The sequence below is a fragment of the Salvelinus sp. IW2-2015 genome, linkage group LG26, assembly GCF_002910315.2.
Source record: "Salvelinus sp. IW2-2015 linkage group LG26, ASM291031v2, whole genome shotgun sequence".
Taxonomy (NCBI): domain Eukaryota; kingdom Metazoa; phylum Chordata; class Actinopteri; order Salmoniformes; family Salmonidae; genus Salvelinus; species Salvelinus sp. IW2-2015.
The window spans coordinates 30,085,844-30,101,521 of NC_036866.1; positions in this window are offsets into that span (position 1 = coordinate 30,085,844).

Below are 15,678 nucleotides of genomic sequence, written 5' to 3' on the forward strand. Positions count from 1 at the left end.
GATATCCCTCTAGTGGTGTGGGGGCTGTGCTTTGGCAAAGTGGGTGGGGTTATATCCTGCCTGTTTGGCCCTGTCCGGGGGTATCGTCGGACGGGGCCACAATGTCTCCCGACCCCTCCTGTCTCAGCCTCCAGTATTTATGCTGCAGTAGTTTATGTGTCGGGGGGCTAGGGTCAGTCTGTTATATCTGGAGTATTTCTCCTGTCTTATCCGGTGTCCTGTGTGAATTTAAGTATGCTCTCTCTAATTGTCTCTCTCTCTTTTTCTCTCTCTCTTTTTTTCTCTTTCTCTCTTTCTTTATTTCCTTCTTCCTTTTTTTCTTTCTCTTGGAGTACCTGAGCCCTAGGACCATGCCTCAGGACTACCTTGCCTGATGACTCCTTGCTGTCCCCAGTCCACCTGGTCGTGCTGCTGCTCCAGTTTCAACTGTTCTGCCTGCGGCTATGGAACCCTGACCTGTTCACCGGACGTGCTACCTTGTCCCAGGTAGCACGTCCGGTGTTGTAAATGTTTTCAACTCTCTAGAGACAGCAAGAGCGGTAGAGATACTCTGAATGATCGGCTATGAAAAGCCAACTGACATTTACTCCTGAGGTGCTGACCTGTTGCACCCTCTACAACCACTGTGATTATTCTTATTTGACCCTGCTGGTCATCTATGAACGTTTGAACATATTGGCCATGTTCTGTTATAATCTCCATCGGGCACAGCCAGAAGAGGACTTGCCACCCCTCATAGCCTGGATCGGCCTTTCTAGGGAGTTTTTCCTAGGCACCGTGCTTCTACACCTGCATTGCTTGCTGTTTGGGGTTTTAGCCTGGGTTTCTGTACAGCACTTTGTGACATCAGCTGATGTAAGAAGGGCTTTATAAATACATTTGATTTGAAAATTTGATTTGATGTTCCTGGGATCATATGGTACCACAAATATGATCCCAAAATTCTAAATCATCTGACTGAGGTTCACACCCGTTCCAGGAGGTTCCAGGAAGATCAATATGGAGTAATGAGAGCAGCAGCTGCCTGTCTGCCAGGGTCTAGGACTTTTGCATTTAAAGAATCACTGCTGGCCTCATGCAATCACTATCATATCTCTGTTGAGGATGCTGAATTGGCAGTGTTTATTCAGCAACTGCGTCGAAAGTGGTGGGAGGTCAGGAATTCCCATCCCTTATTGAAGTTTTGGACAGCTGCAGCCCTGACATTTTCCCCAACATCAATAGACTACTAAGGGCCATTCTCAAACTTCCTATGACTTCATACTGTTGAGAGACTCTTCTTTACTACAGGTCGTATCAAAACATTCGTCAGACCTTGCATGCTGACTGTATGTCTCAACAATCTAGTCCTATTGTCCTTTGAAAGGGAATACAGTGACTCTTTGTACTATGAAATAATCTCCATCTTCAACACCAAGTCTACGCCTTGTGCTGTAAAACGTGAAACACACAAGAAGCCTGAATGCTGTTTATTTATGATTTAGCCTAATGTTTTCATGCCTGCCTTTATGTGTTTGATTCAGAGTGAACTACTTTATTCATACCCACCGTGATATTAGGCTATGTATGATGATTTCATGTTTTCATGCCTGCCTTGGTAGGCCACGTTGATATTTGCTGATTCAAGTGAGATAGTGTATTCATATCCGTTGTATTATGTATAATGATTTTCTTTTTTCATGCCTCAATGCCTACAGAAGCGTTTGCTTATTCAAAGTAAGCTATTCATTTCATACTCGCCACACAGTTCAAGATATAGGCCCAACGTGTTTGTATTGTTTTGTGTGTGGCTGTTTCCATATGGCAAAAAAGTGTGCACTTTTGGGCTAAATTAAATTAAAACACTCTTTCTATTCTTTGTGCATTAAGCTGTTTGCGCATATTCCAATCCAGCGCCAAGTTGGTGTCCAGCTGATGCGCTGACCATGTCCCTGAATCTACCTGTTGTGCCTGTACTGTAGATCGCTCCTTTGAGTGGAGTGGTCGATCTGATCTGATAATATGTGATTATTTAATGAGGTTGTACTGTCGGATTGAAAACTTCATCCATTATCCGTATTTTCTGACAGTATAATCTTCCCCATTTTATCACTGCACCTGTTGCTCTCTCTCTCTCTCTCTCTCTGTCTCTCTCAACATGTGCATTTCATTATGTTTGTTGACTCGGACAGTCGGCCTGTTTTGTCAGCAGTGTTGTTGTAAGCGGTTATGTAGTTGCGCATGGAGCTTGTAGATAAGTGGAATATGTGGTGTTTTTTGTTCGCATTTATCCTGTTTTATGTGTTAAATCATGCAATGTGATTCCACAAATTTTCACTTAAATATGTCGGGGTAATTTTGCTGTATACTTGCTGGAGAATGTTTCCCCAGACATTTTTACTTATGCCCAGGCACACAGCAATTTCTGCCTACAATGTCATTCATTCTCTTTCCTCAATTCAGTCCCAGGAGAGAGGTATAAGGCTAATGTGAGAAAAATATATAGATGGTGTCACACCCTTTGTGATTGTCTCCACCCCCCTCCAGGTGTTGCCCATGTTCCCCATTATCCGCTGTGTATTTATACCCGTGTTCTCTGTTTGTCTGTTGCCAGTTCGTTTTGTTTCGTCAAGCCTACCAGCGGTTTTCCCTCTGCTCCTGTCTCTCGATTGTTCCTGTTTCCTTGTTTTCCCGGTGTTGACCATTCTGCCTGCCCTGACCCTGAGCCTGCCTGCCGTCCTGTACCTTTGCCCCACCTATCTGGATTACCGACCTCTGCCTGCCCTTGACCTGCTTTTTGCCTGCCCCTGTTCGATTAATCAACTGTTGTTACTTCGACGTTATCTGGGTCTTACCTGAAACATGATAGATGGAAATGAGTAAAACATTTACAACATCGATGAAACAGTCTTTGGATGCCCATTGACTGATAATGACCCGACACTTGGTCTAATTAATGAAATATACAATTGTAATAATATAACCTTTTTAGTGTGTATTATTGACTGATGATTAGAGTAAACATAATATCTGTGTATCTGACAGCACAGATGGTAGAACAAAAACCAGATTCCCTGTTATTCATCCTCCTCTCTCTCTCCTATCTTTTCTGCCAGTGCCTGTGGCAAGGACGAGGCAGATAGTGGCTATGTCCCAATTATCTCTCCTTCCTCCCAGTGTGCTCTTGTTCACTTCCCTTCACTGATTTGAAAGGAAATTATTGGTAGAAGAAATATGGTGGCATTTCGCACTAGCCCATGCCTCCACCAATCCACTGCTTTGTGGGAAGTAGTAAATGAGTGCACACCTTGGGTAAAAATACATATTATTGGGATTCCCAGACTCCGATCTTCACTGACCCTGACCTGGGGGAGGCCATCTTACAAACAATCATCTCCTTTCATGAAGCGACCAGAGGTATATACTACGTACCGGGTTTGAGGAGTTAGCGAGGCAACTTTGAGTTCAACTCGGGATAATCGGTCATACGAAAGTGGCTCACCTTTTTATCAGATACATTTCTATGGCAATGAATCCTTCGGGGCACGCACACTCGGCTAACTTCATTAATTGAGAATGAACTGTCTGAGCCATGAGTTGAGGACTAATGAAATCAGATACCTTCCCTCTCACAAAGATTGTGTCATCTGTGCCCTTCATTGAGGAAGACCACTTATTAAATATTTTATTAAGAATTTAAAAAATGCTGTGTAAAAAAAATAGTAATGTTAACATACCTATCACCTGACACCGTTACTACTGAAAGCATTTGCTTTCCAAATTGTACGTTTTTTGAGCAATTGTATTTAGAAAAAAGGCAAATAACAACCACAACCAACCATAGACCAATAATCCATAGATGGCAGTTCCCATTCAGGGTAATAGGGGGTAACTACCCCCCCCTAAGAACAATGTCTAATTGCTGACACAAAAAAGCAATGTTTGGAAAAATAATTGGTATATGGAGGAAGGTCATGTTTAGGCAAATAAACTATAAAGGGAAATAAATGGCTACAGTTTACACTTTTTTAGTTATTTCATGAAATGTTGTTTACAGGCGTTTTTTTAAAGTCCCGGGGGTGCCAGTTACCCTGGTAGAATATTATGGGATAGGGTTTCACACAAGTGTGTTAAAATCCATTTAATCATTTTATGTAGAAATTCTTTAGTAAGAGCTAAGTCTAGTTGTCTTATTTTAATGATTTAAATACAGTATGGGMYGYMGGGMGGGYGMATATGGTGTTGCACATATCACCATTAATATACACACTGTGAGGAGATTTGATGTAAAGTCCCACTTTTTGACTCACCTGCACATTAATTTGATTTGTTCTTTTCCATACAATCCATTATGTACCATCACACTAAATACTGTATGATTTGAATAATGCAAGATTTTAAATCCCAGCAGTCTTTAAAATTATATTCAGGAGCTAAAGGTTTTCAATAGTTGTTTCTAAGTCATAAAAAAATAGTTAATTGGAAAATAACTAACAACATTAAATAACATTGGAATATAACATTTAATAACAATAACTTAACTGATTAATTCAGTGTAACATTGATGTGGCAACTCTCTTATGCTCTGCTATTGCACGGTTCTAATTTACTACTTTACTCAAAAATGATCTACATTTTTTTCTCTAAACAAGTGGATTATTTATCTTAAGGCTTTCCTATTTATATATTTAAAAAACAATTATAGATCTAACTTCATTGGAATATATCTACAACTTTTTCACAAATTAAAAAAAATTAGATCAACGTACTGCAAAATCATTTTGATATTTTTTTTTTAGGTAGTTACCCCCTACTATTCAATTGCTAGTGTACCTACTCATGCGTTTAACAGTCAAATTGGCAGGTTTAGAGGTTCCAAAACCCTTTTATGGATTATATGTCCCTGGCCACCACAACGCAACAAGCTATTCTGTTGGTTCCACAGATAGCAGAAAGAACGATAGGAGTAGGGAAAAGGTGCTTGTGCATTGATAAGCACACCAAAGATGGCATTAACGATAAGTAATACAACAAAGACGACACTTCTAAAAGCCTATTTCACACCATAGCCTGCTGAATGGGCAAGATAACTTTTCTTTCATTTAGATTTTGGCACAAATAAACATGTGGCACTGACTCGCCCATGGATTGATGTTTTAGCACTGTCTCAATGAAGAGTTTGGCATTCGACTGGCCATGTGCGATATGCATGCGCAGTTACAAGCCTGCTAGAGTTAGTGGCAGGTGTATGAGCAAAGGGCACTAGGGGGTAACCCACCCTGTAATTCACAATAAGACCACAAGATATCACCAAATTATTTTCCCAACACTTTCCCTGGCTGCCACTGCTCTTGCACAAATATTTCCTCTGTGTCTTCACAAGTTTTGGAGATATTTCAACAAAACTATTTAGTGGTCATTTTATCACATTTTTTTAATTTGGAAAAAGTTTAGATATATTCCAACGAAGTTAGAGCTATAATATTTTTTTTAAATATACAAGTACTAAAGCCTTTAGATAAATTATTCACTTGTTTAGAGAGAAAAGTGCAGATCATTTAGAACAAAGTAGTAATATGTTGGATGAGTGTGTTGGGGGTAACTGGCCCCTGGGGTCTAGTTACCCCTTTATGGTTATGAATGTGTTTCTACCTGTCATTTAAAAAATGACTAGCCCAGTTAGTGCTAGTTTATGCTAACTTGCTAGCTAGCAACTTCACTAGCAGTAAATGCTAGCCAGCTAGCAAGTTGTGTGCTACCTAGCAACCTTACTACCAGATCGTCTGATGTAAAATACATTAAAAACATAACGTAACTTAATTGCATTTGTAAATGTTTCCGCTAGTGACTGATAGCCTTACAGTTAATGTTACTTTATAGCCTTTTAGCTATTTTAAACAGCATTTTATGTCACATAGCTAGATAGCTAGCTACGTTTTTAAGCGAGAGCTTTTCAATTGGCATCTCTCCCCCTGTTTTCAGTCACATGTGGGGACTGGATTACGTGTGAGCAGTGCAGGAGGGCGTCTTATGAGTTGTGCTCCAATTTTACTAGGGATAGCTGTATTTGTGACCTATGTACAAATTAGAATGCCACAATAGCAGAGCATAAGAGAGTTGCCACATCAATGTTACACTGAATTAATTAGTTACGTTATTGTTATTAAATATTATATTCCAATATTATTTAATGTCATTAGTTAGGCAGTGCGAATATTAATGGTGACATGTGCAACACCATCCCCCCCATATTTCTACATAAAACTGATTAAATGGATTTTAACACACATTTTAACACCCCTTTTTAAAAAACATTTCATGAAATAACAAAAAAAGTTTCAACTGTAGCCATTTATTTCCCTTTATAGTTTATTTGCCTAAACATGACCTTCATCCACATACCAATTTATTTCCAAACATTGCTTTTTTGTTTTAGCAATTAGACATTGTTTTTAGGGGGGACTAGTTACCCCCTAGTACCCTATCCATTTTGTAGTATGGATGAGGCCTGACCTGGAATGTGAAGCATATTCTATTAGCTAGAAAGGTATCTTGGCGGCGTAGAGAACATTCTGCTGTTGTAAAGCACATTTTCGGCAATTCTACAAATGTTTCCATTGAGTTGAGAAAATGATGCCATTTTAAAGCTAATTTACTGCAATATTATGTATTTTGTCATTGCTAATGCTGTGTTCCTGTGCTCATACATTATAACAACATCAATGCGTATGTTCCCTGAATGCTCGGATTTTTAAATTTTCTAGCTTTTATTTGATTTGTTAGTCCTCAAAGATGGTATTATAAAAAAATAGATATACACTACATAACCAAAAGTATGTGGACACATGCTCATCGAACATCTCATTCCAAAATCATGGGCATGTTAGTCCCCCCTTTGTTGTTATAACAGCCTCCACTCTTTTGGGATGGCTTTCCATTAGATGTTGGAACATTGCTCCGGGGACTTGCTTCAATTCTGCCACAAGAGCATTAGTGAGGTAGGGCACTGATGTTGGGCGAGTAGGCCTGGCTCGCAGTCAGCGTTCCAGTTCATTCCAAAGGTGTTCAATGTGGTTGAGGTTAGGGCTCTGTGCAGGCCAGTCAAGTTCTTCCACACCAATCTCAACAAACCATTTCTGTGTGGACCTCGCTTTTTGCTTGGGGGCATTGTCATGCTGAAACAGGAAAGGGCCTTCCCCAAACTGTTGCCACAAAGTGGGAAGCACAGAATCGTCTAGAATGTCATTGTATTGCAGGGTTCTCCAACTGGCGGACCGCAGGCCGGTGGTTTTATTAAGGCCCCCGAGTTTTCTGAGCAAAACATTTTTTGAAATGTATGTGGGATTTTCAATGTTGGACATAAAGGTCTATAAAAAACACCAGCAAATCAGCTCCAAGTGATTTTAATTGAAGAAATCTGTTCCCAAGTATTCCCACACATAATAGAGAGACACAGCGTGATCGTATAGAAATGTAAGCAAGGTTTGAAATTATGATGTTTTAGTCAAACATATCAGTTTGGGCTTCTTGCAGTCTACAAATTATTTGCAATTATGTTCCGACACCCCGACCGTCCGCCAGCCCGCAGATGAATCTAGTTCATGATCCCTGTTGTATGTTGTAGCACTAAGATTTTCCTTCATTGGAGCATGAAAAACAGCCCCAGACTTTTATTCCTCCACCAACTTTACAGTTGGCACTATGCATTTGGGCAGGTAGCCTTCTCCTAAAATCCACCAAACCCAGATTCGTCCATCGGAAATGCAAGATGGTGAAGCATGATTCATCACCAGAGAATGGGTTTCAACTGCTCCAGAGTCCAATGGTGTTGAACTTTACACCACTCCAGCCGACGCTTAGCATTGTGCATGGAGATCATAGGCTTGTGTGCGGCTGCTCGGCCATGGAAACCCACTTCATGAAGCTCTCAACTAACAGTTCTTAACAGTTCTGCTGACGTTGCTTCCAGAGGCAGTTTGGAACTCAAAAGTGAGTGTTGCAACCGAGGACAGACGGTTTTTGATCCCAGACGTTTCCACTTCACAATAATAGCATTTACAGTTGCCCGGGGCAGCTCTAAAAGGGAAGAAATTTGATGAACTAACTTGTTGGAAAGGTGGCATCCTATGACGGTGCCACGTTACTCTTCAGTAAGGTCATTCTACTGCCAGTATTTGTTTATTGAGATTGCATGGCTGTGTGCTCGATTTTATACACCTGTCAGCAATGGGTGTGGCTGAAATAGCCGAATCCACTAGTTTGAAGGGGTGTCCACATACTTTTGTATATATAGTGTAGGTCAATATCTTTTATGTATGCTTTCTATCTCATTGTAGTTGCTTAAGCTGACACTGAAACTGTTGTTCCATCCCAAAAATGTACACTTTGACGGCCCGCCTAAGAATGTTCTATACAGAAAACCCCTCTAATTAGCTAAAATGACAGTCATTTTCTCCATATGAAATGGATAGGTCACTGAAAGGTCACTGGTTTAAATCCCCGAGCTGACTAGGTGAAAAATCTGTTGTTGTGTCCTTGACTAAGACACTTAACCATATTTGCTCTTGTAAGTCGCTCTGGATAAGAGCGCCTGCTAAATTACTAAAATGTAATGTAAAAATGGTATACACAAAGGTATTCTGTTACAGCTAGCAATATTAATAAAAAATATATTTTTTCACATAAAAAATGTATTTTACATTCACAGACCCCCTGCAGTAGGCTATCTCCGCGGACATCTAGGGGGCTGCGGACCCAAGTTTGAAAACCCCCGACTTAATCTATTTAAAGACAAGTCTACTATACACAATGATTACATTGGTAGAGTTTGTTTGAATGATTTTGTGTAAGTACACAAGCGGACCACTGACATATATTGTTTTAGATTACTGTACATCTAACAGGTTCATTCAGGAAATCTGTTCCCAAGTATTCCCACAAATGAAAAGAGAGACATACAGTGCCTCCAGAAAGTATTCACACCCCTTTACCTTTTCCACATTTTGTTGTGTTACAGCCTGAATAAAACATTTATTAAATTGAGATTTTGTCTCAATCTCCTTGGCCCTCTCCTCCACTCCCTCTCTCTCTTCCACAATTGTTCTCTCCCTCTCTTTCCCCCTCTCCCTCCTTGTCCATCTCCATCTTGTCATGTTTTGTCTTTGATCATCATGTCTTGTCCCTGTGCTTCCCTCTGCTGGTCTTATTAGGTTCTTTCCCTCTTTCTATCCCTCTCTCTCCCCCTTCCTCTTTCCCTCTCTCGCTCTCTCTCTCTATCGTTCCGTTCCTGCTCCCAGCTGTTTCTCATTCTCCTAACGACCTCATTTACTCTTTCACACCTGTCCCCTATTTTGCCCTCTGATTAGAGTCCCTATTTCTCCCTCTGTTTTCCGCTTCTGTCCTTGTCGGATTCTTGTTTGATGTTTGCTGTTCTGTGTCCTTGTTCCGCCCTGTCGTGTTTTTTGCCTTCTTCAGATGCTGCGTGTGAGCAGGTGTCTATGTCAGCTACGGCCTGTGCCTTCCTAAAGCGACCTGCAGTCTGTGGTCGCGTCTCCAGTCGTTCCTCTCTATTGACGAGAGGATTTCAGTTTCCTGTTTTGGATTTACCATTGATAATATCCAGGAGAATCATTATTTGTTTAATACTGGAATAAAGACTCTGTTTCTATTACGTCGCTTTTGGGTCCTCATTCACCAGCATAACACATCTTCCTTTCTCTGTCTCCCTGTCTCTCTACATTCTTCTCCCACTCCTTCTTCCCCTCTTTCTCCTTCTCCCTCTCTCCCAATCTCACCTTCTCTTTCTCTTCTTTCTCCCTCTCTCTGTCCCCCAGCCTCTCTCTCTCCCGCTCCATCTGGCTTATCCTGCACTCCATGCAGGCTCTCTTCAGCTGCTCCACGGTCTCCTTTAGCCTCTGCACCTCCTTCACCGTCCTCTCCAGGGGTTATTCCTTTGAAAGTTGCATCATACAGCAGGTACTGGGTGCCGCAGAATTCTATGGCACGTTATTTAAGTGTCAGCAATTGTTGACATTAATGCTAGTTAATGCTGGTTTGACCACCAGAGGGCATCTTTGAGAAGTTAAGTTAATGAAATGACATGGAGCTGTAGACCTAAGAGTCCTGTTTACTGTACAGTAGCTGTTTTAGCATAACTTACTTATTGGCATACAGACCTACTTCAATATACAGTATATCAATCATTCATTCATTTGTCCATGTCATCACACAGCGTAGAAGTCATCCATGTCTTTAAATACATGCAAGCATTTTTGTTATAAAATTAAATAACAAAGGTAGCCTTGAATTTTTAAACAATGAATAAACCTCAATATGTTGGCTAAAGCGATTGAGTTCAGGAATACATTTGACTGTTTTTAATATTAAGAAAATATGGCGCTGTACAACGTGACCAAGCGGGAGTAGGACTTGGCTACTAAGTGACTGCGAGTGAAGAGCAAAATAATACTAACATTTCCACACCCTAAATGTAGGCTAAATAATACCCAAACTGAGATTCTGTGAAAATAAAAACCGCATTGATTTATTAAGACCAGTCCCCATGCTTGTCTCAGAGAAGCACAAAATCCTATTATAACAATTGGATGACATTGGGAGTTTCAGTAAGCAACAATTTGTTGCCTTCATTAGCCTACTTTATTCAAATGTTTCTGTCATTCAGTGATATTTATTCCCATAGTAATTCGTTATGGATCCATCCAGATGTGGTTAGAAAACAGTGCATTTCGTGGACTCAGTGTCATGCCTGCTCCCTCTCTGAAAGGCATCAGGCTGCCCTTCATTACGCCCTGTCACCATCATTACACGTATTAGCGCTCACTGGACTCACCTGGACTCCTTCACTTTGTTGACTGCCTTCCCTATTTCTGTCTGCTCCTCAGTCTGTTCCCTGTGTCAGCTTTAATGTCGTTATGTGTTCATGTCCAGACGCTGTCCTGTCATGTTCCATGTCCGTTGCTAATTAAATGTTCACTCCCTGTACTTGCTTCTCGTCTACCAGCGTCAACCCTTACAGAATGCTGACACCACTAAAAGAAGCATCAAGGAGTTTTTGTTTTTGTTTTGGTTGGTGACGTCTCTGGAGGCTCCGGGCCATGGATCGTCACTGGAGGCCCCGGGCCATGGATCATCACTGGAGGCTCCGGCCATGGATCATCACTGGAGGCTCCGGGCCATGGATCATCACTGGAGGCTCCGGGCCATGGATCATCACTGGAGGCTTCGGGACATGAATCATCACTGGAGGCTTCGCGGCCCATCGGATCATCACTGGAGGCTTCGGGCCATGGATTATCACTGGAGGCTTCGGGCCATGGATCATCACTGGAGGCTTCGGGCCATGGATCATCACTGGAGGCTCCGGGCCATGGATCATCACTGGACCGTGGAGGCGCACTGGAGGTCTGGAGCGTAGAGCTGGCACAACGCATCCTGGACAAAGGACCACCTTCGCATGGCAAGTGCAGGGAGCTGGCACAGGACGCACTGGGCTGTGAAGGCGCACCAGAGATACAGCGCGTAGAGCCGGCGCAGGATATCCTGTTCCGAGGAGGCGCACTGGAGACCAGAAGCGCTGAGCCGGCACCACCCGTCCTGGACAGATGCCCACTTTAGCCCGACAAGTGCGAGGAGCAGGCACAGAACGCACCGGAATGTGGAGGCGCACTGGAGACACGGTGCGTAGAACCGGAAAACATGGCACCTGAACGCTTACCAACTCCACACGGTGAGTACAGGGGGTAGGTTCTGGTTTAAAACCTGGCTCCGCCAACCACCCAAAKAWWTTTTGGGGCTGCCTCTCGGGCTTCGTGGTCGCGAACCCCGGTGTCGTCGTTGTTCCTCCCTCGCTGCCTCCGTCTGCTCCCATGGAAGGCAATCCCTTCCGGCTTGGATCTCCTCCCACGTCCAGGATCCCTTACCATCCAAGATCTCCTCCCATGTCCAGGATGTCTGCTCCTCCTGGCCACGCTGCTTGGTCCGTTTGTGGTGGGATCTTCTGTCACGTTCGTTTAAAGATGGATTGGACCAAGGTGCAGCGTGGTAGGCGTACATCATACATTTATTAAATGAACACCAAAAACAAGAAGGAATAAACGACACGTAAAGTTTTGTAGCGCTAACACAGCAACTAACCAAAAACAAGATCCCACAAACTAAAGGTGGAAAAAAAGCTGCCTAAGTATGATCCCCAATCAGAGACAACGATAGACAGCTGCCTCTGATTGGGAATCATACCCGGCCAACAAAGAAATAGAATAACTAGAATGCCCACCCAAATCACACCCTGACCTAACCAAATAGAGAAATAAAAAGGCTCTCTAAGGTCAGGGCGTAACAGCTAATGACTCTGGAGCAGGGGGAAAAGGTCTCAGCTTCCGGGGGGTGTAGCCGCGGGGCTATAGCGGCGTGCCAGTGCCCCCGGCTTAACATCCTTGGGTACCGGTCGGTGTTGTGGAAGTGAAGTGGCCCAGGCCTTACTGAACCCCTCCTGTAGGTCCTGGTACTCTGTGGGAATGGCGGAGAGTTTTGGGGCAATTTCCAAGCCCCCAGGAAGACGTCCCGGAGCAGGCAGAGCTGATTTCAGCAATGAGCGTGGTAGAACGGGCTCCAGCCCACATTGGCATCAGTAGATCAGTCAATCGAGGGATTGTATCGCTGGAGCCAAGAGAATCCCAATACCACAGATACCTGTGGAGACTCAATTAGCAGGAATTGGATCATCTCGCTGTGGTTCCCCGACAGACGTAGGTTGATGGGGTGGTATGGTGGGTGACCTGGCCCATAGAGCGCCCGTCCAGCGCTCTAACATTCATGGGAATGGAGAGGGGTTGAGTAGGGATGCCCAGTTCGGACGCCAGAGTAACGTCCATAAGACTCATATCGGTACCCGAGTCGATGAGTATCTGGAGTTTCTTGGACTGGTTTCCCCACCGCAGGGTGGCATGGAGAGGGGGGCGAGTAGGGGGAGTAGCAGATGGCGGATTGTTGCTTCCACACCGCCGTGGCCCAGGCGAGTGCCCTCCCGGACATCAGCTTAATAATGTACGCTATCTTTGAGCGTTCCGAGGGGAACGAAGAAGGCTGCAGCTCGAAAACGAGGGAGCACTGGGAGAGAAAGGACCGTCAGGTTCTGGAATCTCCATCGTAGCGCTCCGGGGAAGGTAAACGGGGTTCCCGGGAAACCGGGGTGACAGCGCTGCTAACAGCCGGGTTACTGAAGGGCTGGGACGTTACCGTCATTGTAGGCTGCCTGGTAGGCAACCCACGGGATTGATCCCGCGATGCGGCCAATGCTAGGTCGTGACGTTCGGCCATGTCCTGGAACCCTTCCATCAGACCACGAAGCATCTCCTCGTGTCTACTAATGGTGGTTCCTTGGGAGGAGATGGCGTTGCGGAGCTGGTCCAAATCCGCTGGGTCAGTCATGGCCAGTTCATACTATCACGTTTCAGGTAAGACCCAACTGCAGACTGTGTTGAAGTAACAATGTGTATTACATTAACAGGGGCAGGCAAATGACAGATCAAGGCAGGCAGGGGTCGATAATCCAGAGTAGTGGAAAGGCAAAGGACGGCAGGCAGGCTCAGGGTCTGTAGCAGGCAGAGTGGTCAGGCAGGCGGGCTCAGAGTCAGGACAGGCAAAGGTCAAAACCAAGAAAGTGAGAAAAAGAGAGACTGGGGAAAAGCAGGAGCTGAGACAAAACGCTGGTTGACTTGACAAACAAGACGAACTGGTAACGGACAAACAGAGAACACAGGTGTAAGTATCTAGGGGATAATGGGGAAGATGGGCGACACCTGGAGGAGGGTGGAGACAAGCACAAGGACAGGGGAAACAGATCAGGGCATGACAATTAGGGCTTTCAGGAGGAACAAAAATCTACTGGAGACATTTCAAAAATACTGTTAGATTTAGGGATTATGTAGCTGAGATGTACGGTAGTTGAAATAAACATCTGCATTTCAAAAGAGTATTTTTATCATTATTTTATTAACAAAAAAATTAAGATGTTGATGAAAAAATACTGTACATTAAATGCTTTATCCTACATTTTGCGGTTGTATGAGGTTTGGAGATAGTAATGTAAAACTTTAGAGTACTTAATACACCACTGTAAATAAAAACACAGCATCTACAGTGGTACAAATATATTCTTGAATTCGAAAAAAATATACAAGCGCACATAATTTTCAATGTTATACTAACAAGTGGTTACCATGGTAAATAATCCAATAATAATTGGTATGACATGACTCTCGGAAACTCAGGCGGCTTCTAAATGAAAATACCTGCAGATCAATAAAATGTAGGTCTAATTAAATTTAGAGGATTTGAGGATTCTAAATTAATATCTAAGAAGCATTTTTCGTTAGGACAAATCTGGTCTGTGAGAATATCTAAGGGTTTTTATATAATTATAATAGAGGGTTAATAATAATAATAATAATAGTTGGATAACAGATCGGCTCTCGGAAGTCATTAAGAGGCGGCTTCAATATGCTTTAAATGTTCCAGGACCACCGACAGTTTTTTTGCCTGATGCAGGACTCTAGTGCCAGAGAAGAGAGACTCTCAGACTGAAAACACCTCCATTAACACCTCCACCGATAGATCAGCGTTGTAACTCCACCTTGATAGTGTGGTTTAATGACAGAATGCCACCATCTACCACTAACTTTAAATGGAAGCTTCACTGTACACACAATACCCCATAATGTCAAAGTGGGATTTTCCCCCCAAAATTTGTACAAATTAATTAAAAATGAAAAGCTGAAATGTCTTGAGTCAATAAGTATTCAACCGCTTTGTAAGTTCAGGAGTAAAGATTCTGCTTAACTTCTCTGCGCTACGGATCCCTTTTCTACGGGATAATTTTCCTAAACAACCGCTGAATTGCAGGGCGCAAAATATTACTAAAAATATTTATAATCATGCAATCACAAGTGAAATATACCAAAACACAGCTTAGCTTGTTGTTAATCCACCTATCATGTCAGATTTTGAAAAATTGCTTTACAGAGAAAGAAATCCAAGCTTTTGTGAGTGTATAATCAATGCTGAACAGTTCGCAAATTAGCATGGTCACGAAAGTCAGAAAAGCAATCAAATTAATCGCTTACTTTTGATAATCTTCGGATGTTTGCACTCACGAGACTCCCAGTTACACAATAAATGTTATTTTTGTTTGATAAATATTACTTTTATAACAAGAAAACGCCATTTGGTTGCGCGTTATGTTCAGAAAACTACAGCCTCGTTCCGGTGCTGAAAGGCGAAGAAAATTCCCAAACGTATCAGATACAAAAATATCCAAAAAATATTTATAATCATGCAATCACAAGTGAAATATACCAAAACACAGCTTAGCTTGTTGTTAATCCACCTATCGTGTCAGATTTTGAAAATATGCTTTGCAACGAAAGCAATCTAAGCTTTTGTGAGTGTATCAATCAATGCTAGAACAGTTAGCCTTATATTAGCTTGGTTAGCTTGGTCACGAAAGTCAGAAAAGCAATGAAATTAATCGCTTACCTTTGATAATCTTCGGGTGTTTGCACTCACAAGACTCCCAGTTACACAACAAATTTTCTTTTTGTTCGATAAATATTACTTTTATAACAAAAAAACGCCATTTGGGTTGCGCGTTATGTTCAGAAAACCAAAGCCTCGTTCCGTTCG